The sequence below is a fragment of the Passer montanus genome, unplaced genomic scaffold (assembly GCF_014805655.1).
Source record: "Passer montanus isolate IOZ18808 unplaced genomic scaffold, ASM1480565v1 scaffold7, whole genome shotgun sequence".
Lineage (NCBI taxonomy): Eukaryota > Metazoa > Chordata > Aves > Passeriformes > Passeridae > Passer > Passer montanus.
Genome location: NW_024372147.1, coordinates 10378739 through 10395463, shown reverse-complemented (window position 1 = coordinate 10395463; position 16725 = coordinate 10378739). Strand labels below are relative to the sequence as shown.

General features: G+C 33.2%; 1 protein-coding gene across 1 annotated transcript in view; it reads right to left on the bottom strand.

Moving 5' to 3' along the window:
• PTPRD (protein tyrosine phosphatase receptor type D) overlaps window positions 1-16725 on the bottom strand; it is a 1150086-nt gene that overhangs the window by 850068 nt on the left and 283293 nt on the right. Inside the window, exon 4 of the mRNA XM_039729799.1 lies at window positions 3294-3401. The gene's annotated coding sequence lies outside the window, so the exon portion shown is untranslated. The remainder of the gene's footprint in view (window positions 1-3293; window positions 3402-16725) is intronic.

Below are 16725 nucleotides of genomic sequence, written 5' to 3'. Positions count from 1 at the left end.
GTACATTCTGAATATATGTACCAATGTAAAAATGAACCCAGGATACTCTTAGCTGTGGTCTGCTACAATAGGCATCATGTCCCCAGTCAAGCCTGAATTTTTGAATTTTCACTTATTCTTCATACTTTGCCTCAAGAAGGTTACCTTGACATGCAAAATAAAAAGAGGTCCATTTGTTATGGTAGAAAGCTATCTCAGTATCTCACAGGCTTTCTTGCAATTAGTCTCCATCCCCAGACCACAAAGCCCAGGTCTAACTCCATTACAACACTGTCTATCTCATACTCTGGTATGCAAAGCCTGCCAGATGTGATGCCACAGTATGAACAGCATAATAAGGATGGCTTCATCCTTGCTAATGCAGTCCAGGGTATGAAACTGCTTTTTCTGAGTCTACTCAGAACAGTAGGCTGCCTTGGGAAGAGCCTAGTGGCTCCAGAGGTCCCAGAGCCATTACTGCAGAGCAGCTTCCCAGCTGGTCAGCATCAGCCCATACTCTTGCTTCCAAGATGCTGCATTTCACATCCATTTTCATGGGGTTCCTGTCAGATAATTTGTCTCTGCAGAAGCCCTAATTTCTACTATGTTGATCTCTTCATGAACATTTTGGATCTTCTGCAAGCATGAAAAGAGTGAAAGCTGCACCACTTTTGAGGCTATTAATGAAGAACATTAAACATTACTAGTCATGGTATTTATCCTAGACAGAAAGTACAGCTTCATTGTCACTAGCTGGGCTTTGTATTATGGATCAAAACAGTAAGTGATCCAGCATCCAAGCCACTTTCAAACTCTAGGTTGTTTATCTGGTTCATATTATCACCTACTTGGTAACAAAGGTACTATGAAAGCTGTATCAAATGAGTTTGTGAAGTCAGGATAATCATGTCCAGGCATCTTTGCCTATCTACTATCTTCTCATTAAGGCTATCACATTGGATAGGTATGATTTGCACAGAGCTAAATTTGACCAAATTTGTTAAGTAATGAATCTTTGCTCTAGAGCCACCTCTGATCTTCAGTTCACATAGCAGGTGTTAAAATATAGGATGTTAGTTATCTGTCATATGTGATTATTGTGATAGTTCTAAATTTATAATTTCAATTTAAATAACAAGTAAGAAAAATAAAGTAATAAATAACTATGGACTCAAAGGGAAATGTATACCATTCAAACTCCTCATCAGAGTGTTGAGGTTTGCTTTTATTTATCACTTTGTTTATTAACTCTGACAATTCCATAAATTTTTCTCACACCTGAGAAATATTTTGAGTTTGTGAGACACACAATTTTAGGATGAGGTAGTAAATAGAATGGATGAAATATTCAATAAAGTTTAATGTATAGATAAAGAAGTACTGGTGTTAATTTCACCTTGCATATGATTGAATAAATAGGTAACATCCATTGTATTTGCACATTGCTTCTGCTTATTATATATGTGTCTAAGAAGTAAAATATTTTTGCTGTTTGAGAACTGGATAATTTTTTTATTTCTTTGTCTGACCTTAGAATACTGAAAAATTGGGTAAATAACTTTTAAAAATATTCTTACTTTTATACCACTAATGACTGATTTGTGCCAGAAAACAGAAGAAAATTATTTGTTTTGAATATTTCACTTTTAACATACTTTTTAAAAAACCACCAATCTGCTCCATTCACAAGAACTGAAAATTGTTAACAAAAAATGAGTAAATTGGCAACTAGAAAAATTATGTCTATTTCATATATGTATATCTAGCAGTCTACCTAGGCAATGGTCACAAGGTAATTATATGTAGCTTGAGATCTTTCCCCTCTGTAAATATATATCCTATTCGAGAGTGGTTTTTGGCAAAGATATGTCTAAATCATAGGGGATGTTGCTCATTAGTTGCTTCATCTTGTCTTTAATTAAATAATTACAAACAACTCTCCTTCTCAAAGTCTCAGGGTTTTTTAGTGTAAGTGTAAGTTTAGAGTAAGGTTTTTTAATCTAAGATTCATCTTTTTGAGTAGCTACTAACAAATATTAACACACTTTATTCCATACACTTGAAAACCTGTCAAGAGTCCTATTTCTTTTCTTCAGTGTAGCAAATACTCTATATGAGTGATAACCTACCTTGGTTTGGATAGCAGTGGACCACGAATACACACACACATTCATGCTTGTCAGTATTTCTAATAATCAGCAAAGCAATTTATGATCCAAGACATATTCTAACAATGAAAATAATTTAGCTTCTCTGTTATGGTTATGTCTATGCAAATAGCTCTAAATATTTTGAGCAGTTTTCAAACTTTCAAGTATTTTAATAATGTGAACTAGTTGTTTGTTTTGCAGTGACACCAACATATTTTCAGACATTCAACAATTTTACAGTAGTGTATCTCTCTGATAAATGAACATATTGTATTAATACTCTGCCTTTACAACCTCTTTGTTTCTTCTTCACTTTCTCTTTTTCACCCTTTTCTTCCTTTCCCAGGTTAGTATCATCTAGGTTTCTTAACAGTTTTCAAAGAGGAAAATAGATTTTCACCGAGAAATTATATTGTGAGTAAAATGCAGATCTGACAAACGGAAAACCACCCCGCCTTTATCTTCTCCACAGTTTCCTACTAGCTATAAGAAAAATGAAATTTTTCAACATATATCGGGAAAGAAAACAAAACTGTAAATAGAACTGAGATACTGGTGTCTATGAATATTAAAAAGCTAAGACTAGCAGGATGAGAGGTGCACTTTAATGTGTGTGCGTATTCCTGTGTGCATGACTGTAGTACTTCTGTCACCTTCACTATGTGAAGGATAACCTGTTCACCTGTTCACCTGCTTCTTAGTCTGTCCTTTACCCACAACTGTCTCCCATGAGAAATGCAGTGGCAAGTAAGGTTAATTTAATTAGCACCCCAATATTCTTACTTAGGTGTTTTTCCCACCAGTGTTTCTTCTATGTCAACAGACTATTTTTTGTCTAGATTTTCTTGATCATTGACTATTTCCCCCATGTTTATGTTTATATTTATGTTTTATAATAATCAATACTTTCGGATAGTGCTTTTAATTATCTAGAAAGGAAGAGGAATCAGAATGAGATGGCATGAAATTTGCAAAATAACGTTATGAACAGATGAAGTTACACACTGATTTAAAGATATGTTTAAGAATTCTACAACAAGGGAAATCAAAGTCCTCTACAGTGCCATAGAAAGTGTATTTTTAATTTGTGTTTGTTGATAGAATTCAGAAGGCTTTGAAAATTTAGTCTGAAATTAATCTCCAAATGTGTAAGAATTCACTTACTTGGAGTTGAGGCTGATCAGTTCTGTCACAGCTGGTGCCAACATTCTGTCGGTCAAATTCTTAACTGGGTTGTAAACAGTGAGGAAAACAGTTGCTTTTTACTCCCGCCTGGAATGAAATATAGTGTCAGTTACTATTTTTCTTCCCTATCTTCCAAGTGCAAGAAAACATTTATTATCTTAGCCTGTCTCATTAGGGGGTCATCAAAACAGTTACACAAAGGATAGAAGCACAAGCAGTTTCACTCTTTGAATTTATCCTTGATTGTGTGATACAATATACATATACATAAGTTATATAAATAATAATTTTTTTGGTGTAAATTTATTCATATATATATTTATTCACATAACTATGCATTTTGAAATGTTGATGCTGAAGAAATTAGTCAGAAAATTTAGCAGTAGCAAATAGAAGTGTTTCAGAGCAAAGCGGTTTAATGTAGATATCTAAATAACAAAGTTTCATTTTTATTTTGATCTTGAAGTACCATTTCAAAGTTTCTTCTTATTACAGACTATAGACTTCATATTTATGAAAAAATTATTTATAAAACAAAAGGTTAAAGAAAAGGTCTCTCAATTTAGATTGCTCTCTATCACCTTTGGAAGGAAATGAAGATAAGAAATCCTAACTGACTAAAAGAGAAACTAATGTAATATAATATAATATAATATAATATAATATAATATAATATAATATAATTAATATAATATAATATATCAATCTACAAGAAGATGGGGAAGAGAAGGTTCTGAAAATCATAGTGCAATAAGTATAATTTAAGTTTCTGGGGAAAAAAATTATACTATCATTCTTCATGAAAACTATTTGCAGGCAGAAGAAGGTCAACCAGTAGCAGCATGGCAACTGTGATATCTGAAGGGACAGAGATATTCACGAAAATATGTGGAAAAAACACAGTGGGAAAGACGACATTTATTAGGCCTGGAAGATGTAAATATTCAGCAATTTTGTTGTCTTGTGACCATATGATATCCTTCCAACCAAAAGAAAACCAAACATATTACAACTCTCAGCTGTATCATAACACAAGGAATAGATTTCTACAGCAGACAAATTTTTCAGAAACTCACTGACTTAAAACAACTTAATAGTGAGCTTTCATGCAACAGTAGCAATACGGACAGAACAGCGGTGTTCAGAAAATCACAGGTGGCTTAGAAAATTTCGGATGTTTATCCATCAATATTCCTTGCTGTAAAGGATATACAGCTTATAAGAAAATGATAGGTTATAAAAAGACTCTACAGGAAGATGGATTAATAGCATATAGTTAGTTATTCAATGCTGTAAATAAATATTGGTTGGAGAGGCGCTGCACATCTGACAAATTTATGGCCTTTCATTTAGAGTGTAAACATTTAGAAGAACTAGACCTTGTCCCATACTGACATTATTTTATGAATTAATGTTATTTTACTGAAAGAAAATTGCACATTTTTATTTCATCAGAAAAATAACTATGCTCTAACTTAAAAAACATTCAGTAATGCTTTTCCTGTTGTCGAATTGCTTAAATAATTTTTTCAAAACAATTCAAATCATCTTATAAAATTAATATGCAATTTCCTAACAGCTGAAAGCTCCTTTTACTATGTTCTAATTCTAATATAAAGAAACAAATTCCTAGATATATAGACATATACATATGTATATACATAGAGACATATACATAATTTCAAGAAATAAAAAGTCTACATTATTCCAGGAACACTCTGCAGCTCTGGATTTACACCATTCGTAAATTCAGGATTCTCTCAGAAGCCCTTTGTAGTTGCCCCTTCAGTACAAGCTTTAGTGGAAGTTGTTTATACAGAAATCCTCTGTTCAGACAAATTTAATTTAAAATGCTTATAGATTTGACCATAAATAACTATCAGTACAGAACTGAAAAAGGGCTTTTGTTACAATTCCTGTATTATTTTTGAATTTCAAAACATTTATTCACAGGCAGAATTCCAAAAGTGTTTGAACACTTTGTCAGAAACCAACAATTTTTCTAAAAGAAAAGTACAGCGAAATATACCATGTCTTCTTGATACTTTTAGACTACAAGGGTAAATGAGTAGAATATGCAACTGGGAATTAAATCTCTCCAAAGTGCTTCAAAGATAAATTCACTTTGCTGGGTATGTCATCACAAGTTGCATCTTGAAAACAATTAATAATTTCTTAACAGAAATTATTCTAATGGTGAATTTCCAAACAACTCTAGTCTGGAATTCTCCAAGGTAGAGGAGTGCAGGAGACTGAATCATCACCAGATGATGAAGTAAAAACCTCTTCTCTTTTGTTACTCCTAACTTGAAATTGGGGAAGAAACTTGTGCAGAAGCATCATGAGATTTTTCTTCCACACTTCAGCTGCTGTAGGGAAACAAACTGGGTACACATTTCCAATTCCAGTGAAGCAAAAGATACTTTCTCTCAGAATATACTTTCCTTGTTAAATTTTAGATTAAAATTTATTTCTTTCAATGTACTTAATCTTTTCCTATGTCTTTTCTTGGCTTTTCTTCCCCTCTTTTTTTCCCAGAACTCAGTTTCCCCTTCCCTTAGTTGCACTTCTACACATTTCAGTGTCAGCAAACCTATGAACCTGTTCAACATCTTCTTGCCAATCAGCCCAGCAGCTGGTTTTTTTTTCTTTTTTTTAATAGGGATGCAGTTAGCGCAAAGTTATTTTTGCCTGTATTTTGCACTTTTTATCAGTTGGGAACAGAAGGAAATATCACTTTAGCTCCTGAATGAAAGAAACAGATAAGCACGATGCTTTGGGCTGTCTGCTACTTCTGTTAGCCACTAACAGAGCACTGAGCATTGCTTCCTCTCTCTTCTATGATCTATGTTGAAATTCCCTGCTAGCAGGCCGGAAACATTTACATTTTCTTAGAAAATAGATTGAGAAAGCCAGATGCCAATATACAGTTGACAGTGTTAGAAAAAAGGTTAAGCTTCAGCATTGATATTTACATATGTGCTTCTGGTCACAATTAATTTCAATGTGTTTGATTCAGACCTATGGCACTGCTCTCCAAAGACAAAAGCTACATAATAAAGGAAAGCTTGTGAAGTGCAGTAATATGTCTTATTAGATCAGTTGATTGAAAAAGAATTACAAGATTCTGGCACAAAAATCCCTTGTTCAAAGGAATATAGGGTAGAAGATTTCAGATATGCTAGATGCCACTTGGACATGGATATTATACCTTGTTTGAAAATTTATTTTTAAAATTACAAGACATAATATGAAATCCTGCCTCAGACACCACAGAAACAACACATCAGTGAACATTCCCAATGTTTATGTGATATTCATGATTTCTGAAAAAGGGAAAATAGTACACAAGTTATCCTTAGTAGTGTAAATTAAATTAAAAGGCAAATTATTTATAAAAATTACATTATATTGTTTTAGCTACTATAAATAATAGAGTTCAGTAAGCCTTTGCTTATTTCTTTGGACAGAAAAGGTGGATACATGAGCTGATGATAACTTCCCTTTAAAAAAATTAAATCCTTTTTCTATGTCCTTCCATTCACACCTTTGGGATATGACCCTACCTAATACAGTCTGTCTGTTTTAACAACTAATTTACATTTACAGTTACATAAGCCCTTCTAACTCTGAAATTTCATCTAGTCCACATATTTTACCTTCATTTGTGATTTGCAGATATATTTGTGTGGAAACAGTTAATGTTTCTATTATTCTTTATTATAAAAATGGAAACATCAAATTAATTTAAAAAACCCATCAAATTGTTAAAGCAAATTAATGAACACATATGTTACATAAAATTTTCATCCCTGAATGTGATACTCTTTTAGAGTAATTTTTGCTTTCCCAGTGATGGAATAATTTTGCATTTGAGAGCTTAATTTCTCTCTTTAGTTAAAGATGTCAAAACATTTTCCATTGAATAATTTCCTACAGACATAGCCATACAATTTAGAAACAAATAAAACAAGAAAAAAAAGAGAGAACAAAAATAAAAGTGTGTTCTCAAATGAAACCTTTTTAGTTCTTCAAGATTTGTGATTACATTTTTAAGTTTTTACCAATAACATAACTAAATTAAAAGCATGACACAGAAAAAGTACAGAGGCTAAAACAATATTAAAATACCCTTAATTTCTGCCAGTACTTGAGCACCACAGTTCCATTTCTAATTGTACAACATAAATTTTATCTGACAACATAACACACACACACAAAAAGAAGAGAAACATAAACCTATTATCTTTACATGTCACATTAATTTAAGAATTTTTATTCATAACATCAGTTTATGATATTTGCATTACAAAACACTGCAAACCATGACAGAATTTCCTATTTTGTCAATATATTATTAATCAGTGTACCTTTATAAAAACTCTATTTATCAGCCAAAATTCATATACCTTTATACCTTGATTCCCCTTGTGGAAAGAATAATCAGAAATCTATTTTACCTTATCACACTTTCAAGAGAGAATAAATATATATTAGTCTCCTGCTGCTCTCAAAGTTGCAAGTTTTGCATCATACTACCTATTTTACTGGCCTCTCAAAACAAATTTTCCAGGCCTTCTTGATCTAAGAGGAATATTTTCATCAGCTGCAGTATCTTTTAGGTAAGATTGCAAGTTGTTACAGTAAGACTGCAAGTCCTTATACTACAAGGGATGACATGCTTGAGATAACAAGAAGCTTCACAAAAATACAGGGCAAATGCAGAGACAGCAAATCTCACAGATGTTAACATTCTGCAAAGTGTTAATAAAGGCATTGATCCTGACTTCAGAAGTAAAAGTAACTGAGATTCTCACATTCTGATTTATGCTACAAAAGTAATGGCTTTCCTATGAAAATATAAAAGCAAAGGCATCTTCTAAGGCATTGTAGAAATATAAGAGCTGATTTCTGAATATGGATTCTAACATCTCTGCCTGTTCCAAGATTGTAGGAATCTACTAACTACTTGAAATCATAATCAACTATGGGTTTCTAGAGAGAGATTCTGATTATATTTTAAAATATTTTTTCATGATAATGTAAGAGTCCTAATTATAAACATTTCCTGCCTGTTGTGGCAAGATACTGGGGAGGAGAGCAGCAGTGGTGGTTTCTGTGAGAGTAGGGACTTTCAAAACATAAGACAGAGAAAGTTCCAGGCAGATCCAAAATGGATCCACTACAGGACACTGCAGGATGCTTAATGCATCAACAAAGATTCTACTTCTCTGATAACATATATCTCAGAAATGGCAACATGTACCTTGTAGCAGCTGTGAGAGACAGGAATGAGAAAAAATGTGAGAGAAACAAGCTACAGACACTAAGACCAGGAAGATGTGCTCCCAGCACTGAAGTAGGGATTCCTCTGCAGCCTGTGAAGACCATGGAGAATCAGATTGTCCTCCTGCATCCCATGGAAGACCATGTTGGAGAATATATCAACACTGTAGTCCATAGACCTCTCTACACTACAGAAAAGCATGTCCTAATGGAAGTTGTGGATTGTGGGAAGTCCACACAGGAGAATGTGAAGAGGAGCCCAAGTGACAACATATTTTCTCACAAAAGCTACAGCCCATGGGGGACTCATGTTGGAGCAGTCTGTTCCTGAAGGACTGTACCCCATGGAAATGACCCATGCTGGAGCTGCTACAAATTCAGGATGCTAGGTAAAGTGAACTACTAAGATTTCATTGAGGTTCATCATGTTCTTATCAAACTAGAACTATGAAGTAATTATTTTATTCAACTTCACAGTTACAGTGTTTACTACACTATAGTTAACAGTACAGATTTTCCGCATTTTTTTATTTTTACCTTAAATGCATAATCATTATTCTGGAGTTCGTTGGTTTATTTTCTTTATCTAATTTTAACAATGTCATTTTCTACCGTGCTACATTTCTATTCTCATAAAAAGTGTAGAGACATTAAGAGATGACAAGAATTTTCAATCTTATTTTATGTTCCTCTTCTGATGAGGAGGGGAAGTGAGCGAGTGATGGGTGAGGATATGGCAGCAATCCAAGGTCAACCACAACAATGGTCAACCTTTTGATTTGAGTGTTGCCAGAGTTGGTAACTTCCCTTTGTTAGAGTACATGGGGGTATTGATTGTATTCATTTCTCCCTGAGTAGGTCATAATATCATAGGGAGGCCATATGTGTTGTTATCCAGGTTTTAAATACTGAAAGGATTTTATTATCTGAAATATACACAGAAAATTCAAACAAAACTCAGCTAAGTTTCACCATTTCTTGTCAAGAAGTGATTTAGTCTGATCATAAAATTTAGAAGCTGAAAAATAATTTTCATATCATGTCATTTCAATACCTCCATCTACTCATTTGCTGTAAAGAAAATTAAAAAGTTGACAAAAATCTCCTAAACTCCCCATCAGACTTATCATGGAAAATTTGCTACTCACATAAAAATCTGGTGATCAGCATGACCTTGATTATGTCAGCAGCTAAAAATATTTTTAAAGTGTTTTTTAATCTATCTGTTATTCCAGTCTATAGTTGCAGCTATAGCCTCTGATTCTCTAGAGGAGGAGCTGAAATAATGTACCTAACCAATCACTCATCAAGACAATATACTCCTTCACTTTGCTGATGACTGGCTAAAGCTTTGAAGCATGAAATTTGATTTTGTTACTGGTTTAATGTATAGATGCTAGTACAAATAACATTAAAATGTCAATGCATTAAATTTTGTTTTCCCCAATGGTCTTGAAAGATGATGATAATTATGATGATGATGATGATGATGATGAGCAGGATGAGAGGAGGAAGAGGAGGAGGAAAATGAGGAATTGGAGATTTAAATACATCATTGCCCAAATGAACAAAAGCAGTTCCATATTTATTAAAACCATTCACAGAGGAGATACAATTTTCTGGAATGAAGTATAAACTTGCAATAGTTGTGTTATCAAAGGATTGAAAGTGGAATTACTCTGATATTATTTAAATATCTAATCTAGAATATTTATTTCTAATTTTAATACCTGTCTAAAAGTTGGGTATCAATAACTGGTTTTATGTCATCATTTTGTCTTCAAAGCTAAACAGCTGTCCTCTCCTTTCAATTACTCTAGTGTGCATACACATATATATTCATGTAGAATTCATCCCTCAATCATCTCTCTGATTAATCTAGACAACTTAATTTTCAGAGGTCTTGAATTTTAAGGGTCGCTTGATTCTATTTTCAGAATGAAAGCTCTGTCTTCCATCCCTGACAAACAGATCTATCCTTAAAACTCATGGCTGAGTGAATAATCATCATTCATGTATACTGCAGTTTGGTATTTCTTAAATAAATTGTCCTATTTTTTAATAGGACATGGAGAAGTTAATGCATATCGCAGGAAAATGACAGAAAATACTGGAAACGGTTATATGGTAAAATAAAATACAACTTTACTTCATTTTGATACTACAGATCCTTATTATTGCAACCACAATGGTGACCAAACTGCTTATAAATACTTCTCAAGGTAAAAAGGAGCAAATCCAGAAATTTCTCTAGCAATCTTAAACTAACCTTAGAGCCAGACTCAGAGTTTTTAAGCAATGAAGTCTGTGAAAAATACAGTAGATAAGGTAGCTGCATAGACCATAAATACTTCCAAATGAGAGGAAGAAGGGAAAAAAGAGAAACTTCACATATAGTTTCAGCATACTGCCACATCCCTACTTACATCACCCTTATTTCCTAATGTGATTTTTAAGATCATGTCCATTAAATTTAAAAGCAAACAAATTAACAAAAAAACCTTCAATAACAAAAAAAAAAAAAAAAAAAAAAAAAAAAAAAAAAAAACCACTGCAACATGTAAGTTAATTCCAGAGGTGAAAAAGAAGATATAGTAGTGCATTTGGAGGAACTGTTTGAGCAAATTGTCTTCTGATGTGCCGATATGTAGTATCATGACATGAGGCAAGGACAGCTGGTGATGAATTCTCAGACAAAACTTACTGGAAATTTTTTTTCTGTCACAAAGCCATAGAATCATGAATAACTTAGGGAACATGGGAGTGATTTTCCTAGTTCAGTTCTCAACTTAAAACAGAGACAACCACCTGTTTTTTTGCATTTTTTTGCAAATTGCATTTTGTCATATTTGGAATGGATGCAATAAAAACAACTCAAGTTCACAGTCTGATTACTAAAAAAGTAATGTATTTAGTAGGGTTTCCTTGATTCTTCTAGAAGTTGTTACCCGGTAAACCCTAGCAAGCACAGCTTAATAAGGGAAAGATACTACTAAACTTCAAATCACTACTAAATTTTGAAAGCGGAAGGATTTTTTTCTGTTTAAAGATAAAAGTTACACCTTTCATTTAAAAATGTCCTACTTCTCTACATTTCCTATGCAATGCTGACTGCTTTAAAGAGGATCATGTTTTCTGATTTTTTTTGCTATCAAATACAACACATGCTCTTTTTGTTCTAGGTCTACCATTGTGAGAAACAAATGATACATGGGTATGGAGTATATGAATACGTGGTTCTTCTGAGGCATATGTAAAATACAGGCAGGAAAGAATTTAAAGTGAGGAACACTAGCATATATGCATATATATAAAATTTTATTATAGCTATTAGTATAGCAACACTGTTAATTAAAGGTTTGTTTAAGACAACCAGACACTGACAGAGAATAATGTAGTAATTGAAAGCCACATAAGATAACTAAAAAGTTCATCTCAGTAAATATTCCTGATGACTCCTTGTGATGTTGCATAAGTTTAAGATAGCTACTTCAGATAAATAACTTTTAAAAAATATTTTATTATGTAAATGAAGATATCAAACTGGCAAATTTTCAGAAATTTGAGTGATGATGATGATGATGATATTCATCAGACCTTGATCTGATGAAACTCACAGAGCTGCAGCTCCAAAATGTTTGGCAATAATTTCTTGGCTTCTAGACACTTGTTAAAGCAAGACAAAATCAGCCAGTCAAGGCAAATCTAACAGAGCCTAAAACTCTGCACTGTAGGATTGATCTAAAACTTTCTGTCTATCAACACTTGCAAAAGTAATACTTACTAGGTTTTGGGATTTGAAAAGAAAGTTTTAGGCTTTAGAAGTTCTAAATTCCTAATTTATTCCTTTTTTATTTATTTGGCTTCAAACAAATAATGTGTTTGGGTTTTCTGGGATTGCCTATGGATTGTGCTTAAAGTTTCACGTAAAATTCAACTTCTGTGCTTGTGAAAATATCTGCCAAGATAATTCAAACAAGTAAACTTAGTGAATGTCAGGGAAAGAGACCAAGTTCATTTTGCAAGGATAGAATCAATAAAAACTTTACCGTTCTCCTGAACATACTGTTCATCATCCACTCACTGTTCATCCAAACCAATTCAATATAATCTGCTTAGCATTGTCTTTAGTTTATAAAGCATGTGTCTGAAGTGTACTAGTGCAATCTGGCCAAATGTATCAGGTGTGCTCTAACTTCCCTTTTGCTTGATAAATATTGTGAAAGGATTATTCAATAGAAATGAAAGGCATTATCAGGAAAGGATGGGATTACTGATACATTCTGGTTTGATTTGAGAAATCCTTCACCCTGCATCTGTAATCCCTGGACGAAGAATGGTAATGCTCTTTAAACAATTTTGAAGAGTGGCATAAATTCAGGTTCAAAAATTACATAGATGGATCTAATTTTTAAGCTTCACACATCACTGATTATTTTTGTCATAGCTCCAGGAAAAAAATACAGAAATCCAAACAAAAGATTTGAAATTTATAAATTTAAGACTTTCTTACCCTTCCTTCTGAAAAAAAAAAAATCTACTCTAACAAAAGATATGATTGGAGAGATTCTAATTTATTCAATTACCATAGGCATAATGGTCTCTGGCTTATTTCAAGCAATCTTTGGTATTAGTTATCCTACTTTCTCTGTTCCTGTGAATGAATCTGGGAATCAAACCTGACTATTGGAAACACATATAAAGACTGTAAAAATCTACTGTAGTTTATATCAGGAATCAGAATACCTGCTGTCTGCTTCCAAGAACTAGGGAATGGTGAATGTGTTACCCATGCAGAAGCTGTGTCAAAGATGTGATCTGGAGTTAACACCTGTTCAAATAACTGTTATGTATTCTATCATCAAGAAACTGGCAACTAGACTCGTTTAGGATGCAGTCCTTTATAATTTACCTTGAATATAAAATTTATGCTAGAAAGGACAAGAAAAGGTGATTTCCTCCTAAACCTAAAAAGTTCCCTCACAATACTATATGAAGAGCAGATTTACTTAAGTGACACTTTGCTCTTTGTTAATGATAAAATATTGATGAAGTTTTTTCCAGTCATTCCATCATCATGGGTCTGTGTTTGACCCTGGCTACAATCACCAGGCCCAATCCTGACAGCCACCTGCAGTCTTATATGACAGCTAGAACTCAGTCTGCCTTTGTGCCCACACAACTGGGTGATGTCCTATTCTGGTGCTACCCTAGGGAATCCCCTATCCCACATAGCACCCTGAAATATATTGTGGAAACTTAGACCATAGGAACACAAGACAGATCACATTTAATACATATAACACCTTCATTAATTATCTAGATGAAACAGAACAATCTAAAGGCACACCCCACCAAAGTATTTACAAATCTGAAGGGACAATTTAAACATTATGGAATCAGGCTCTTTTCAGACATATCTGGTGAAAAAGGTAGTGCAGAAAGATTGTGAGACCTCTGTCCTTGTAGATCAAAATCTACTCTGGGGGTGTGTCTTGGAAACCTGGTCTAGGTGACCCTGCATAAACAGAAGTTGTTGACTAGGTGCAATCCAGAAGTTAATTCTGATTTCAACCATTCCTTACACCCGCTGGCTGAATCCTCATTATGCAGGAATAGCTCTTGAAACAATAACTTCCATTTATTTCCTTGGTTTCTTCTATCCTAAAGGAAGAGCTAGTTTTCAATCTTATGGTCTGCTAATATGGTAGGTATAATAAACTGTTTTCAAAACCTTCTTTATGGCTTCATTTGGTAATAACTTGATCAAAAGTAATTGAAGCCATTTATATAGCAAGAAAGAACTTGCTGTGATGCAGATTGAAGAGTCAGTAGACTAGATGAATAGCCACAAACATCAGATCCTACTGTTCCTTGTTTAGGAACATACAGCAAAAAGTCTTGAGATGTTTTATTGGATTGATTTAGAAGATGGGAGATTACTGCAATATATGGAATCCAAATAATCTGGTTTGTTGTTAGTGTGAGACTGACATTCTTAATATAGGTTTACTAAGCCAAGAAATTATCTACAAAAATCAAAAATAAAATATTTTTTAATTCTTATTTTTTAATAATGGACAAAGAAACAAAAAGGAGATAAAACCTTTTGTCAGATATAATAAAATTTAGTCAACAGATAATATAGTATTAGATTTTATAGGCTTGCAGTCATTCAGCTATTAAGATTCTGAACTATATCTAGTTTTGTATCTAATATAATTCTTTAGGAGTATTTTCTATGCATAATCTAATTATCAATGTATCATGGCTATGCTATTACAGATTGCATACCATTTGCATTCAAACATACGGGAAAAATAATGTGAGAAGTCAAATATTTTCACTAAATTGAGAAATTATAACTGAAACAGTTTAAAGAGGTGCAATATTTCTCCTCTCTTATTTTGACCATGGTTCTTAGTAAATAAGCTGACTGTTGATTCAATTATTTCAGTAATTTCTCACTTATCATAATATATTCTTAGCAATCCAAATAACACATAATTAAATCTTTTTACTTAATATATAAGATTGGTGTAAATCTTACTATTAATCTTTAATATAATTGAAGTCTTATGCTTACATATTGCAGATTCTTTCTGCTCACACAATCAAGACCCAGAGAGTATACACACTGTTAATACTAAATTCACATATTCAGCAAAGAAGCTGGATCTATGTTCTACCATATCAGATCCTAAAAAGCACACTTGCCCTAGGCTTTTCCCAATCTATAAATTCCATATCTCACACAATGCAAAACTCAGCTTTCTGTGTTGAACATTATCTTCTTGAACTGTTTCACTTCTGAACACATTAAATTACTAGTAATAAAGAGTTCAAACCTGATTTTTTTTTCCCTAAAGCAATTCAAATGCAATTCTGCTTGTTAAGCAAAACTCAAATCTGCTTCACTACATAAAACTAAAAAAAAATAAATATTCCTCAAGATCTTAGTCTCAAAGCACTTTATGCTGAAAAAATTTGTTCAAATTTTCATCACAAATAAGATTCCTGTTCAATTTCCTTCTTCTCTTTCTTATAAAAATGTTATCAGATCCTACAACATTCCAACACAGTTGGCTGTACCATTGAAATGAAAGCAGCCAGCTAGGACTTTGTAAACCTAATCACATTAGTTACATTTTCAGAATCTCTCTACACCTTTCAGAATCCTGGCATCCAAAATTATTAATCTAAAGGAGGGTGAGGAGCTGGGGTGGGAACAAAACTAAACCAAGCCAGATCAAGACAAGTCAAACCAAAACTACCACTCTTCAATGAGCAGATTCTTCTATACTTTTATCTGCTCCAGTTTCATTCACTTCAGTAATGAGGTTATCTATACACAGATTTTTTAGCCCTTCTTACTGGTTTTAGTAATCTGTCACTAAAAAATAGCTTTACTTTTGCATTTCTGTCTTGACCAAATACATCTGGTTTTGATTTATTTCAAATTTAATATTTTATTTGTTCATGAGGCAAGAAATTGTCTGCATATGTCAGCCAGGTCATATGGGAAAACTTTCAAGATCCATTTTATTCCAGTTGTCATAAGTAAATAGTGCAAAGATGATAATCAATATCCTTTACCAGCTTATAATTGTTCTTGCTGTTATTACTACCATTAATACTACTAATATTATTTCTAATGAACAGTTTTTTTAAGAAACCAGTACATGTGCAATAATTTTTTTTCTATTCAGATTTCATAATGACACCCAGTTCAAGTTGAAACTCTAGTTCAGTATATATGATTTCTGTCAGGTTCGGTATAAGGCCACAGGCTCTATACTGACCTTGCAGTGCAGGATCTCAGGACACTGATGTGCCTGCCCAAATCTGCACTTGTTTTAATTCGCCTTAACAAGTGTCTGATGCTCAAGAGCCCATTGTCAGAACATTGTATTATTGTATTTCTGATCAAGAACTGATCAAGTTCACAAATGTAACTTGTTGGTCTCAACAGAGTGCCATCCTGTATGTGAGCTAGTATTGCTACATATATATATATATATATATATGATACAGGCATATGAGAGAACTACTTCAGGTGTCTCACATGTTTTAAATTTTTTCTTGTGCTTTGATCAGGTTGACCAACATGATGCTCATTTACAGA